Below are 15,732 nucleotides of genomic sequence, written 5' to 3'. Positions count from 1 at the left end.
CGTCTCGCTCCAAAACCTCGTCCTTCAAAAGGAAAGCGAAGAGGTCCGACACCGCGGCGCACGACCGGGGAGAAGGCTCGGGGGCTGGGCGGGGAACCGTTCATTACCCGTTTCGGTGACCGGCGCGGGGAAATAGAGATCCTCTTTTATTTTCTCTCCCCCGTCCCGGCGCCCCCCCCTCCCCCGCTTCGCTACGCAACGCTCCCGCGTCGCGTTTAAATGGCCATGTGACAAGGAAATAGCTACTCGCCCGAGCCAACACTGGCCCGCGCTTTCAAAGCGGCAGCGATCCGCTAGCTGGATCTCACGAGAGCCAGCGCGGCGCTCCGGGCCGCCGCAGGCCCCCTTCCCGTCGGGGTTTTCCCGGGGGGAGTGAGGTCCGAGAGCAACTGAACAGCATGAAAAAAAACCCAAACCAAGCGGGAGGCGGTGTTTTTGGAGGGGCAGAGCCGGGGGAGGGCAAGGAGATGTCGTCAAGGCTTTATTTGAAAGCCTCGGAGCGCCCTGCGATTGGCCGGTCCCCACGCCTGTCTGGTGGCGGTGCTCTTCCCCGGCGATCTTCCCCATCCCCCGCTGCCAACCTTCCTTCGCCCGCTTTTCGAAGCGGGAGCCATCATCGTGGGAGTAGTTTAGAGCAGGGAGGAGTTTAGGGGAGGGGTAGGGAGCGAAGGGGGTGTGAAGTGAAATGGAGAGTCGAAATTAGTTAAACGGAAAAGAAAAAAAAATGGAAAAAAAAAAAAAAAGGAGAAAGAAAATCCTCTCCAATGAATGGAGGGTGAGAGGGCCGATTCACCCGTGGGGCCCGGCTGGGGAGGTATTTGTAGCGTGACGCGCCCGCGGAATCCCCGCACCCATGACCCCGCGGATAAGGTGCACCATCCACTTTCGCCGCGCCCGCAGCCTGCCCCGGGCCTGGGCGCTGGGCTGGCGCATCCTCCGCCGCGTTTTCGGGGCGCTGGGGCGGCGCTGGCCGAGGCGCCTTGCCCTGCAGCTGGTCCTGCGGCGGAGGCGCCGCGGAAGCCCCCGGGCCAGGTAGGACACCCGGAGCGGGGCCGCTCGGGGGCGGTGCGGGCGGCCCGACCGGGCGGAGGGAGCGGGAGACGGCGGCCCAGCGCCGGTGGCAGCGCCGCATGCTCAGATGGCACCGGGAAACACGTTAGATTTCTACAGGCAGGGTGTTTCTGTGCGGGTATTTATTTTTTTGTCTTTTTTTTTTTTTTTTTTTTTTTTTTTTTTTTTTTTTTTTTTTTTTTTTTTAACGCAGTAGAAAATGTCCGGTTCTTGAAAAGTTACTGTAACTTATTTCTGCCTTGCCTCCTACTTTTTGAGAAGTTTTCTGTATAGTTTATTACGAAAATATAAACCCACTACCCCTTCCCATCCTTTTCAGACAGTTTCTTGCAAACAAGAAAGATAGCTATTGCTCTGAAGAGAGAAAATGGCCACTGTTTTCCGACCGTCTATTACTTTCCACTCTTGCAAACGACAGTGAAATACAGTGGCCTACTTTTCCTTCCCTTGCTGTTACAAAAATATGGGAAATAAGGGTCAGAGCGGCCAAGCAGCGTCAGAAAGTGTAATTATAATACACTCGTATGAAAGGCCTTGAGACACATCCGAGGTTCGGGCAGTTTTAGAGACTTTTTTCTCACTGTAGAGTGCAAAATTGGATTGTTGCAGCATTGATTATCACACATAAAAACAACAATTATAATTAGACGTACAGTGAAGCTAAAGTGAATATTAATTTTGCTGAGAATCTGAAGATTGTTCTGCAAAATCCTCATAGAAGGTTATTAGAGCATTCCACAGCCTCCTCTAATACAGAGCACAGTCTAGAAAGAACAGAGGTGGAAGTAGAAATATTTGCCTCAAAATTACTTCAAAAATAGAAACCATTTATTTTATACATGTATAAATAGATGTATTAAATTTTTAACCTTTCAAGCTATAGGACACAGGGTGTGGAGATAAAGTAATTCAGAGTTTCCCAGCTCCACTCTCTGTTTAGATTGCTTCCGATGCTATTTGAATAAAAAGTGTGGGGCCGTACACAAAGACACATGCAGATATAAAAACTTTCTGGATATATTTATAAATATATAAATCAGAAACTATAGACAGTTTTCTTTGTTGCCTTCAAATTGCCTCATTTTTTGCATTTGTAGTAGGCCTAATTTCTTCATTTTACACTAAATGGGGGGAAAAGAAACTATAAACTCTGTCCAACCTGAAAAGCAAGACATAAGTATGAGGGTGCTAATCACCTCGAAGTAAACTCTCTGTAGCAAGGGCAAAAATCCTACATGGATCCAAAGTGTGGCTATTATTTTCTCACTGTATTTCCACACTTGCTGTAAATACTGCTACTTTTTTATTCCCTTTCCCTGAGCTTTTAATCGGGGAGAATAAGTTTTTCTAAAATGCCAGTTAGCTCTAGACTGCAAATCACATTTTGAAGGTCCTGGGATGCGTGTGTTAAATTTAATTAAAAAAAAAAAATTAAACCACAAAACGAAACCAAAAAACCCTATTAAAAACCAGTATTTAGGGATAGTTTTGTAACTGTCTAGGGTAACACAAAATGGAGTTGCGGCTACCTCATCTCTAGAAGTGTCTGAGACCAGGCAGATGAGGCAGGGCGGTGGAGTGGGATTGGAAGTATTATCTCTGAAGTCCTTTCCAACCCTAAAAAACTCAGATTGTAAGATATACTCTATGAAGTATTTATTCATAATTACTGCAGCTATGTTTGAGCTTTTGTGTGTGATTCGGTTTTGGCTTTGTTTGTTCAGGATAATTTTTCAATCTTTTTAAAGTTCAATAGAAATCCCCATGGCACAACTTCTGAATGACTAAAATTAAAGTGATAGATTTTCCTGGTTTTAACCAATATGTGCAATGAGGATAAATATCTTTACAAATATTCTGACATTTTAAACTGAAGAGAAGAACGACAATGTTAAATTATTTATCTAAATGGGTATTGCTTCATTTTTAGTGTAACTCAGAACAACTGTTTCACCCACTCCCCTTAGATATAAAACAGGTTACTTCCATGAAACCTCTCCATTGCACCTCCTACCCCAACCTCTCTTGTGCGCTTTTTACCTGTTTTTTTACAAGCTAGGAAATCCCAATATTATGTTCTTTATAATTTGTCTCTTTATAGTATTTGATTAACCACTGAACCTATTATCCAAATACTTGTTAGATAAAACGTAAATGTTTTGAATTTTTTTTTTTGTTGTTGTTGAAAGGGTAATACTTGCTAAGCCTTAAACAGGGCATAAGATGACTGCTTTTTTAACTGAAAGTTACCTCTTCCATCCTTTATGCTCTTATCAAAACATCTCAGAAGAATTTTCAGGATTACTGTACTGTAGTATTAAAATGGATCTCTTTTCAGTGTCAAAGATCTGTATGGTTGAATAATGATTCTAAAATTAAATAAGAGCAGAAATGTAGGATAGGGACACTGCTTCCCTCTCTAAACTCTTTACTTTTTAAAATTCCTAACATGATTCCTTTTTTTTTTTTTTTTTACTGCAAAGATATTTTAATGAAAATATCTTTGCAGTAAGGTTTGCTGGGGGTAAAAGGTGGATTCCCTTCCCTCCTCCAAGATACAAGTGCAATACAAGGTTCTTTCTCAAAACACACTAGCATAGGCTGCGTTATTATTACCCTAACTTCAGATATGACTCTGTATTGTTACGTTTTGATTAATTTGAGGTCCTTTCTTGGTACTAGAATTGTATAACATAAGATTTGCTTTTAGAGGGGGAGGAAATCACATTCTTTCAATCATGTAACTTAAAATGCTGCAACTTAAAAATGTTCTAGTAGTTTGATACTTTATTTGAAGGGTCAATAATGCTGGGACATAATAATGGGACAGTATTTGTTGTTTTACACTATTAGCTTTTAACATAATTTAGTGAAGATGGAGATGGATGTATAGACAGGCCCTCTGATTCGAAGTAACATCTTCATTTGCAAATACATTGACGTGTGAGTGTGTTTTTCTTTTTTTTTTTTTTTTTTTTTTTTGACAGAGAATTAACTAGGTTGGAAAAGTTCTCCAAGGTCATTGAGTCCAACCTATTTTTATGCTTATATACTCATAAAAAGATATGTATTTTTATATTAATACATAGATATGCATAAAATCATACCATTTCACAGAAAGAAAGACTGGGCTGTGATAACCTGCAACACTGCTACATCACTACTGATTTGAAATTTTAAGACACCTGGCAGACATAACCAATGAGGTTTTCTCCTTGGGTTTATCTCTACGTGGCTATCATTAGTGTCAGAGAGCACAAGAAGAGCTGGAAGATACTTTGCCTTTTGGGTGGGGGGGTCATCTTACTTTCTTAGACTTTATAGACTTCTAAAATCCACTCTTTAAAACACTATTTATTAATTTTTAAATTTTATTTATTTGTTTGTTTTCAATTGCCTATCTGTCCCGAGGGCTGTTTTGCACCATGCACTGTAGAAAAAAACACGATGTGGTGGGAGTTCACCACTAGTCCCTGGCAAGCGAGGGTCTCGCCTCAAAATTTGGACCCTGATCTTGCAATGCCACTTGTCCCAGAAACTTCACAAGGGTGGCTCCAAAAGCCACTAAACGAAGACATTTTAGTGAACCTCTGACTTGTCTATTCAGGGTTAAATCTGTGTTTATTTCTCCATCCGAGGATGTCTCTGCTTTCGGCTAATAGCAAATGTAGACATGAAATCACCGTGTTTCTCTTTTAGCTATGCAGAGCTCTTTAGGGGTCGTATCTGCACAGCAGATACTCATTCTGCGGCGTCGCACCGGTCTCCTGCAAATAAAAAAAAAAAAAAAAAAGGAGGTTAGGGAACTGACGTTGTGAGGGGTGGGGGGGGGAGGGAAAAAAAGAAAGACAAAAAAAAAGGGAAAACAACACCCTGAAAAACACCCTTATTCCCCCTGCTTCTTACAAAGGTCAGCCCGGAACTTCGAGATGGCAGAATAGAAACTTCACGGCGCGGAGCGTGGGTGCCGACCACCCGCTCCCACTCGACGGCCGTTGGGGGGGTCGCTTGGGGCGGAGGGGTGTGTGTGACAGGAGTGAGTCAGTCTGGACCTGCAGCGGGGAGACGCTTGGCGGAAAGCCAAGGGGAGGAGCAAGATTCTTGGATTTTGAAGATCTTTCATGGATGCAAGGCGAGATTCTTCTGCCTAGACTCCGGCTGCGCGGCTGGAGCTGCACCTTTATCTTGGCAGACTCTCGCTGCGGTTTTCCTGTTCCCGGGAGGCTCTGGCAGGACCCGGCTGAAGCGATCCTCTTCTATCCGCTGCCGTTAGGTTGGTCGCAGACTTGCTGCGGGCACGGCTTCCCTTCCTCATCCGGTCCGCCAGCTCTCGCCAGGCACAGGAGGGAGGGATGGACTCCCGACCCACCGCTCGGAGGGACAGGGCAGGATCCCATTCGGAGACAGAAAACAGAGCCATCACTCATACAAAGAGTCACTCTCTGTCCCGGGAAAGTACAGGTCCTTCGTCCCTTCCTCATGTCGTTGATCTGCCTGCGTTAGATACTCGCGTGGAGCATCCCACCTGTCCCGGCCGAGGCAGCTGCCGTGGAAGCCTTTTTCCCCGTGGGTCTGAGCCCCGCTCCCCTGCCTTCGCAACCCGCCCCCATAAGGGGAGAGGTTGGGAACGCAAGACTGCCACCCCCATCTCCTCTTCCCCATCCCTTCTCCACCGCCCCCATCCCCTCCCCGCGAGAGCCGCTCGCACCTGGGGCGGGGATGAAACCGGGCTGCCTTCCGAGGTGCCATGCTTGAGGATCAGGCTGCCGCCACCCGGAGGTCCTTCGCCACCCTGCCGGTTCCCCTCGCCCCGGGTGGGTTGCGCGCATTTTACCTCAGCTGCTGTGAGCCGCGGGAGAGGGAGAGCGGACACCGCAGCGTCGCTCCGCTGGAGGAGTGCCCGGAGTTGGGGGGCGACGGGAGGGGTAGGAGGGGGAGGGGGTGCGAGGGGGCGGTCGCTGCCCCCGGGAAAGGAGGACCTGGGTCGCAGCGACGGGCGAGATCGCAGCCAGTAGAGAGGGAAAGCCAGCGGCGGCCGTGTACCTCAGGTCGGCGGGGAGGTGATGGAGGGGTCCCCCCGGAGAGACGGCGACCGCCTGTGCAGCGCCGCCGCCCGCGGGGACCACAAAGAGGTGAAGAAGCTGCTTCAAGCAGGCGTGGATCCCAACGGGACCAACGCCTTTGGGAGAACCCCACTCCAGGTATGGAGTACGTCGGGTGCGGGGACAAGGGGGAAGCTGTGCTCTGCCACGTCGGCGGGGAAGGGTCTAATGTTTAGAATGAATTTTTATTGTTATGATCGGAACCGTACTCCAGCCGCAGCTATCTGAATTCAAATCTGCCCTTTATTAAGTTCAGCCGTCTTGTAAGCACAAGATGGAGTTTAGTGGGGAAACGCTGGCAGCAAACGAATTTTTCTAAGGGATATTCAAAAGGAAAAGTGGGACTGCAAAATCCGCTTCCAGATAACCTATCCAGATAGGTCTGGGGACTGACCTGCACTTCGAGCAAATTTGTTGTTTTTTAAAATACAGCCCGAACAGATCTTTTTTCCCCGAGGAAATCGAAGTGGGGTCCCTTTCTGGTATATTCACGAACAAAGAAACTAGAAACTGTGCTGGTAAAAATTGTAACTTGAAACTAGGTATATAGAAGTCTATAGTAGTCTATAGTATATACTAGGTATATAGTAATCACCTCTTTTTTTCTTTTAGTAGTAGTAATTTTAATATTTTCTAGTCATCAATAGTGGCAGTATTTATCAATAGATGTTAGAAGTACCAGTACGTAGAGTTGCTTTCCAGGCTGTTTGAGAGTTACAAGTATGTTATATTAATCAACATACTTAAGTAGACACTTCTAAAATGTTTGTTGAACAATTAATATACTGTGACTTAAGATAGAGTTAAAATCACAAAAAATTTTCGAGTTGCTATATTTTAGGTATGTTATTATTTCTAGAGATATTTAATGATTAACCGCGGCTATTTTGTCCCTTCAAAAACTTTACATGAAAAATTTTATGTGACAAGTATTTCACGTGGAGATTAAATATATTTAATGATTAATCAGCTAAGCCAAACAGCTATTTTTAGCTAAACTTTATATGAAAAACAAAACATTTTTCTGAATAAGTGTATTACGTAAGTGTATTAAGAAAGGCTCTCAGAAAGTTATTCGTTTTACTTCTGTTTTATGTTCAAATTGCAGATGAAAAGAATCTCTGAACTCTTATAAATTCTCTTTCCTCATTTCAGACTAAGTTCTCTTTCACTTGTCAGCAACTTGCAAAATGGCTGACACTCGAATATGTGGACCCTCTTTTTCTTTCTGGAAAAGATTAATATCGGGAATTTATATATTATGACATTTATAAGTATTTTCGCACTTCTACTATAAATAAACCCAACTATTTGAAGTGCACAAACCAAAGTCCCGACAAAGAAATTGATAGAAAGCCTATTGTCTTAATATATTTTTCAAGCTGTTAAGTTGCAATTCATGGCAGTTAAAATTCCACTGAAAATGACCAGGACAGTAAGTGAAGCAAAACTCCATGTACAAATTTATTTCGGGTTTTGGTTGATTTTTTTTTTGTTGGGGTTTTGTTCAGTTGTGTATTATCAAGCATTGCCGAAAGTTTCTGCTACTGATAAAAAAAGCAGAATGTCATTAGGAATTTGTCATTTAGACAGTATCAATATCATATTATGTTGTTGCTCTCCAGAATAGTGAACACTTTAGCCATATAATTCAGAAATTTAATTAATCCCCAGAGCTTCTCCCCTCACCAGCTGAGGTAACATGTTTTCCATCAGTTGGAATTTTCCATCAGATGGAATTCTCCATCAGTTAAGTTTGGTGCATTGCTTGTGAGCGTTCAGCAACTGCTCTCACACCTCTGAGAAGAAGACGGAACTGAGAGAGAAAAAAAAAAAAGAAAAAAAGAAAAAAGAAAAAACATCTTGGTCCGAAACTCAGGAGAGGAAAAATCGAAAATATCCACATCGAATGCCAAAAGGAGCCACACCCAGCGGCATTGCCCCATTGCTGTGCTGATCGTTGATAAATCGATAATGCATTCTAAGTGACAGCAACCTTAATGCAAGATCCCTCAGGTCCTTTGCTGTCACAAAATGCATGGTGTGTATATATAGCATACAAATATTTACAAACTCTTAATATATGTAAATATATTTAATGTATTTTTAATATATGTGTATGTCTAAATATAGTCATAATATAGATAAATGCACTATTTATTATATAATTACATAAACGGCGTCTGTATTGTGTGTATATATCTGTACACACACAGAGCTGTACCTGCATCTGTACCTGCGTGTAAACCTGTGTGTACGTATATATGCTTATACACACATCACAAGTACCATTTATACCATGGCGTATATAAATTATATAAATGTGAAGCAGAACATACGGATGTATTGTATCTAGCTGGAAACCACTAGCTAATATTTTTAATTTATCATCTAATCATAGACTATCTCGAGTTGGAAGGGATCCGTACGGATAATCGCAAACGGCTGTCACAATGCGTGCAGGTCATGACTACAAGAAGCCGACATAGCAGGATTACTCCCCAAAAGAGAAGTCGGTCCGGCCGCCGCCAGCCCCGGCTGGGCCCCGGACTCTCCGTGGAGGCGGGGCCCGGAGGTGCTCGCCTCGGGGCGCTGACGCTGTCTCTCCCCGCAGGTGATGATGCTGGGCAGCCCGCGGGTGGCCGAGCTGCTGCTGCGACACGGAGCCAACCCCAACCGCCCCGACCCGCGCACCGGCTGCCTCCCGGCGCACGATGCGGCCCGCGCCGGCTTTCTGGAGACGCTAGCGGCGCTGCACCGGGCCGGGGCGCGCCTCGACCTCCCCGACGGCCGCGGCCGCCTGCCCCTCGACGTGGCGGCGGGGGGCCCGCACGGAGCGGTGGAGCGGTACCTGCGCGGTCCTCCGCCCATTCCGGGAGCCGGGGGGGCCGCCGAGAAGCCTGCGCGCTGACCCGCCTTCGGCCGTCCATCCCGACGCTCCTCCTGTGCGTCCCGGAGCCCTCCGGCTCCCGCTTCTGCGAGAAGACACCTGCTGAGATTTTCTCTATTTCCTGAGAAAAAAATCTAAAACACAATCAAGATTAGCGCTCCTGCTTCTCCCTCTCGTGCTCTCCGGAGGGCAGAGCACAAGCGCCAGATGGTTCTGTTGTGCTTTAGCGGGGAAAAAAAATATTAAATGTTCACCTTTTCCTCTTTTTATTTTTTTTACAATAAAGCTGTTTAGAGAAGTGAGAACGCTATGTTTCCCTTACTGGCTTGCTCACTGCCCTGCAAGGCTTTGTATTTTAGTTATTCCTTGAGATCCTTTTATGTTGTTGCTCTCCAAAATAGTGAACATTTTAGCCATGTAATTCACAAATTTAACTAATCCCCAGAGCTTCTCCCCTCACCAGCCGACGCAACATAAAGTTTTAACACCAAGATGTAACAGTGATTGAATGGTAACAATTTTAACGCTGATCAGCATTACAGTTTGATAACTACAAACATTTTGTGTAGCTGTATTTATGGAAATTCGTGTGAGAAAACAACTGACAATTGGTTACTGCATCTTTTTTTGCATTTGGAGACCACATGTGCTTAGAAGATACAGACATCGAGCTTCTTATTTTTAAGACAGCTTTTTGGGTCTCTATATTTGGCAACAACAACAAAATACTGAGTTTGTTTATAAATCTGGATTTTCGCACCCTTCTTGGTTTCTGTGTTCCTGTGTAATTTCTATCATCTACCCGCTGTTCATACCACATATTTGTGATTAAATAGCTGCTATTAGTCTATAATAAAACATGAAAAAGATTGGCTTAAAAATAATTCACTCCTCATGTTCGAGGATTTAATGGTTCTGCAAGCAGGATTACTTAGTTGCATGGTGTTATTTATTTCAATTTTGTTCGTTGCTTTCAATTTTTGTGCGTGTGTCTGCACAAATAAATATGGAGACGCACAGCACAATCAGACAGGTCAGATACCAGGACTTTTTCCAGATATGCATTATTTAAGCACATACACACAGAGTTAAAAATAGCCAACTCGTTTATTTCTTTTGTTCGTTTGTACCTCCTTTGCATAATTTATGATCTGTTTTTAGAAGTGGAAGTGTAGCGGGCATGGGGAATAATTCCTCTCTCTCAAGAAAGAAAACAAAACAAAACAAAACAAAAAAATAACAAAAAAACAAAAGCAAAACCCCAAAAAACCCCAACACAACCACGAAAACAAACAAACAAACAAACAAACAAAAACAGAAAAAAAAACCCAAACAAACAAAAAAAACCCCAAAAAACCCTCGTCTGGGAGCAAACTCATCTGGGGCAGGGCGAGTGGGACAAGTCAGACCCCACGATGCTGGTGGCTCCCTTTCCAACTCAGAATAGTCTGTAATTCTGAGAAGAAGTTTTTCGTTTTCTCTCCAGACCCTCCAGGCGGGCGGGAGCCTAGTTCAGCCTCTCGAGCTGGAACCTGAGGACAGGCGTTTGGCAGAACTCGGCTGGCGCGGCGGCAGCGCATCCATTCATACATCCATCCCAGCCTCTGGTCTCGCTGTCCCGGTCCCTGCCGCCGGCCCTCCTGCCTGCAGGCTGCCCATCCCGTGGGAAGGAGGGCCACAGCTCCCGGAAGTCCCCTCCGAAACATGGCAGGGGGAGTGGCATTCACCCCGGGATGCCCACGGGGTTTTCACCAGCCTCTCCCCACTCGGGAAACCTGTGCCAAAAAAAGTGTAACCTTCCCCGAGGCTTTGGCCTCAGAGCTGCCAAAGCCCAGAACTTCCTTGGGAAGTTGCCTGAAGGGGATGGAAAGTTCTAGGCATGGAGTTATGTATGGTGATTTCAGAGGTGGTGAAAATCTAGTTCATTCTTTGGACAAGGAGCCAGCAGTGCTGTGAGCTACAAAAACCACACCTCAATTGCATGTGAATGCCAGTATCTGAATAATTTGACAGGATATTTTTCGATTGTGGTGTCCACCGTCAAACTTTAATAAAATACCTTCAGGCATAATGGCACTTAGAAAAGCAGAGTTTGCTATTACACACTACAAAAATTACTCTTTTAGAACATGACTCCCAAGCTTTAAAACAGGCAACATCCCCTCCAGATTCACCCAGATTTATTGTGTCTAAGAGTCTACAGTCTTTAAATCCTGTGTTCAAAGTCTTTGAAAGCTTCAGGGAAAAAAAAGGAAAAACAGTAACTATTTCAGAAAAGGAAGTTATCATCCCACCTAGCCTGGAACAAAGGTGTGGAAATAATATTAACTTCATTGTCTACTTACACAGAAAATAAGCCTCATGTACTTTAAATCTCAGGAAGAAAACAGAAATGCTCAGAGTCCTTACAGAAGAAAGGGAGGATTTGAAGATAGAAAAGGCAAGCCAAAGTACCAAGTGCTGGAGAGGGAACCTCTGAAGACATTTATGTCTTTTAAGTGCCCTGGTGGGGCAATCACCCCCAGGGAAGAGATTATATACCTAGTAATTTTATTTTAATTATTTTTTTAAAATCAGATTTCAACCAATCCTAAACGGACACTCACTGAAGTAATTAATTATTTCTTCACACTCCTTTTCTTTGTGGAAAAAAGGTCCCCAGAGGACTGATATCTCCACATTCCCATCTCTTATTACATATTTGTAAGCATCTTTATGCTTTTGGTAGAAACACTTGCAAACAAAATGTTTCCGTTCTGGAGAAAGTCCAAGAAGGTGTAGTGAAAGGAGAGGTGGTCCTTAGGAGTTGAAAACCAAGAATCTTGTGACTAAAGGCGTCAGGCTGCTTCCCAGAGAGGTACACAGATGACTGCCACTGCTCTTGAGTGTTAGTTCAGGATTGACAATGGGCTGTGAGAAGCCCTGTTTACACCTACAGCTTCGGGCAAATAAGGACCAAGGGGACAAAACATCTACGTTTAGCTAGACCATCAGCAGAGACCATGATATTAGACATACCCTACTTCCTACAACTGAAATAGGTAGCTTTTGCTGTCATTGATGTAACAACAAAACCAAAACAAAAAAAAAAACAGACAAAAAACCCCTCCAAAACCACCACCAACAAAAAGAGCAAAACCCAACCAATCACCACAAACAAGAAATGAAAAACCTCTCTACCAGGAAGCAGCAACCCTGGCTTCGCGAACTGCCGTACAAACTACCGTGCCACGCCCGATTGTCCACTCTATGTAAGGAGGGTTGCCGCCTTCTTACAGCCCTCCTTTAATCACCACGCCGCTCGCCGGAGGAAAACCCCGCCCTGCGCCTGGGTGGCTAACAAGAACCAGTCGCTCCTTTCAGGAAGCAGCTTCCTTCATGATTTCTAAACAGAAGCATTCTTACTTGAGGAGCTGCGTGGCAACCTAGAATATGAGAGTTTGACCTCTCAGGTGGGGAAAATGGCAGCATCAGCACCTTTTTCTCTTCATGGTGCTGGTTGTTTACAGGTAAGAAAACAGGCACGCTGAGACCTGGGAGGAGGGTATCCAGAACAGGGGAGAAAAGACACAGGTCCAGCTCAAGAAAGAGGTGCCTGGGGAAAGCAGAGACAAACATGGCTGCCTGTGCCTGCAAGGATGCACCAGGGACACATATCCCTACTCCACTCCATGTCAGCCTGGGCCAATGGTTTTGATTTGCTTCTTAACACTAATTGTTGCAGAAATCCAATGCATGTGGCTGACAAGCAGTGGCACTTAAAATCAGACAGCAGACCCTGCTTGGTGGAGTGGGTGAGAGGGCATTCCTTGCCTACAGAACAAGGACTTGAACATTGCTGGCTTTGTGGTTTTGTGGTGGTGGGTTTTTTTTGTGTTTTTTTTTTTTTTTTTTTTTTTTTTTTTGGGGGGGGGGGGGTTGTTTTTTTTTTGTTTTTTTTTTTAACATTTGTTTGCTGGCGAACAGCCTAAGGGCCAGAGAAGAAAACGAGAGTCAACCCAAGGTATCTGTAACACCATGGAGTGGAGAATTTGTATTGAACTGATCCAAGGACAGAGATTATTCCACTGTCCTCACATGCAATTAAGGGGAAAGAAACTCCTACCACCACCATCCTCCTACTAGCTTATCTTGCTGGTTTACTTTGAGGCAGATGCAAAAGAACAATTTTAATGTTTGACTATGTTATGAAAACACAAAAAATGTATTTCAGAACCTTCTTATACAGTTGATAAAAGCCCATACAAAAGTCGCTTCCTATAAAGCACTAACTATTACGATTCTAAGGTCAAATTAAAAGATTTCAAATGAAATGTCTTCCTTCTTGTGCTAGAGGAACCACACTGTAGGAAATCAAACAAGTGGACAGACTTCATGTGTCCTCTAGAATATGTTTCACTTAGAACAGGCACTATTCTTAGTTCCAGCTGGGTCTCATCTATGAGACCCACCCCAATGTTCACATTGAAAACATACTTTCACGTATGCTTAATCATACAGGTCTTAGCACCACAAATTGCCTGAGCCAATTCATATGAAAGGTGGTGGAGAAATTGACAATCATCTAAATAAACAATGGCAAATTTCTCCAAAAGTGTGATCAAATGTTAATTTTAATTCTTTTACACTGTCCTGCTTCAGCCAACACTGCAATGACAGTGGGGAGAAGAAGCAGCCGTTAAAACAGTTAAGCCAGAATTTCCGTCTTAGAAGGCTGATCCCGCCCAGTGCTGAGCACCTCCTGAATTAATTTCTACTCTTACTGATACTCAGCTGGTTTCAATAGACAAAATACTCTCTTGCTGGTTCGTTCTGGGAACACCAACTGCTCTCAGATCCGTTTTGAATACTAATACAAAAACTCAATTCTGATGTCATATGCCACATATGCAAATTCCCAGATATGCTTTGGACATTAGCATGAAAGAGTGTTAAGTCTTAGATAAGTGAAAATGAGATATGAGTGGGCAATCTCATGTTAGCAAGATGTATCAATGGTAGGCCACAAAGAATGCTTTAGAGAAAACAAAAAAAAAAAAAGAAGAAAATCAGTAAATCTAATGGCCTGCTTCCTGGTCTAGTTTTGTGCCATGTTTGAACCCACAGTATTGCATGGCCATCAGTACATTATACTGCTAATATGCACACTGGAGGATGCTCTGAGCAAAATAAAGGGAGATCTTATTGAAGATAAAAAGACTTCAAAAGCCATGGATAGCTGGGCTAAACAAAATACAACATTCAAACAATTAGTGAAGAGTGGGGTAGGAGATAATGGCAAGTCCACACTCAGAGAGCAAGTGCTCATTATACAATTAAGGATGGGCTTGGAATATAGACAAGGGAGCTGAATCCTACTGAGTCCAATTAGAGAAGTATCTTCACTCAAAGCAGAAGAAGTTCCGTTGCCTGGGACACCTGTGCCAAGATGAAACAGAACTCCTCATGAATGTCTCTGAAGGGACAATTGGACAAAAGCTCCTGTCAGTGAGTGTATGTCTTCTCTTGTATGTCATTTGCATGCTGAACTTACCCTGCTGTGACATTTCTGGCTGTGGTCTGTGTAGATCTGATGTTTAATCGAGTTCCAATCTCTGCCTTTGGCCGCCAGCTGAAAATCGAGTAAGAAAACAGTTGGCTATTTTTACTGTGTTTCCTGGTCCTTGCTTAATACTGGCATGTCTCTTGCTTTGTGTATCTGTGCTATTTGCAAGCACTCAGTTTCACTCAGTCTCCCCTCTGTGTATGTGGGAAAGAAAATTATGCTTTGAGCTGTTATTTCTTACATACTCACTGTTTCCCAGCTGCATTTCTCTATTACCCCAAAGCATATCCTGCAGAGAAGCAGAGACTGATCTGCTCTTCAGCAGTTCCTGCAAGCTCTGGGGGTGTTCTCTTCAACCCAAAGTCAAGACAGCATTCAGGTTGTAAAAATCAGTAAGTTTTGGACAATTCCGCTGGAGAACAAGAGGCTGGAAAACTTACAGTAAAACTCCAATAGCTAACACTTTATTAATGGTTCTAATTCCTGTAATTTATGCACAGAAAAGCTTTTCATTGTTCTAATGCCTGTAATTTTTGCACAGAGAAGCTACTTCATTTACTTCAGTGCTCACTATTTATGTACCTGTCTTGAAGTGAATGATGTTTAGAAGGGGTTTTAAAGTGGTCTGTGAAACATTCACATAGAAAGGAGATAGGTTTCCTAATGAAAGCTTTGTTAATTTTTCTAGGAGACAGCATTTGGTGTAAGACATGTTAGTGTAAAACCAGAAGGGTATAACATGTCTTACTTACAAACCCAAAACCATTTAGTCTCTGTAAGATGAGCAATTGTTATGAACAAAAATAAAATTTAAACTTTTGGGGAAGGTAGTTAACAATGTATGCAAGGTTAAATGTTGTTAATACAAGTAATAAACTGTAATTAATGTTGAGTGCTGTTGATACAAGTAACAAAATGTGATTAGCGTTGGTGTAGCATGTATAAGTAGCAAGTTACAATTAGGATTGAATGCTATAGATACAGGTAACAAATGTGGGAATAGTTATATTAACAGCCAAGTGTGGTTGTACATGTGTAAGGGGAGGGGGGTGGAACCCGTGGTAAGCTTCATAAAATGACAGAGGAAGTTCCAGAATACATTACATCATGAGGCATGGCCACAA

At 43.7% G+C, this 15,732-nt stretch overlaps 1 long non-coding RNA gene across 1 annotated transcript; it reads right to left on the bottom strand.

The window, feature by feature from the left end:
- Positions 1-10,418: 10,418 nt before the first annotated feature.
- On the bottom strand, positions 10,419-15,732 carry LOC128821478 (uncharacterized). The gene is made up of 3 exons (XR_008441129.1): positions 15,191-15,732; positions 14,597-14,674; positions 10,419-10,838 (listed from the first exon to the last, which is right to left on the bottom strand). It is a non-coding gene; the product is annotated as an uncharacterized LOC128821478 (long non-coding RNA).

Source organism: Vidua macroura, chromosome Z (genome assembly GCF_024509145.1).
Source record: "Vidua macroura isolate BioBank_ID:100142 chromosome Z, ASM2450914v1, whole genome shotgun sequence".
Lineage (NCBI taxonomy): Eukaryota > Metazoa > Chordata > Aves > Passeriformes > Viduidae > Vidua > Vidua macroura.
This window is presented reverse-complemented; position numbering and strand designations above follow the sequence as displayed.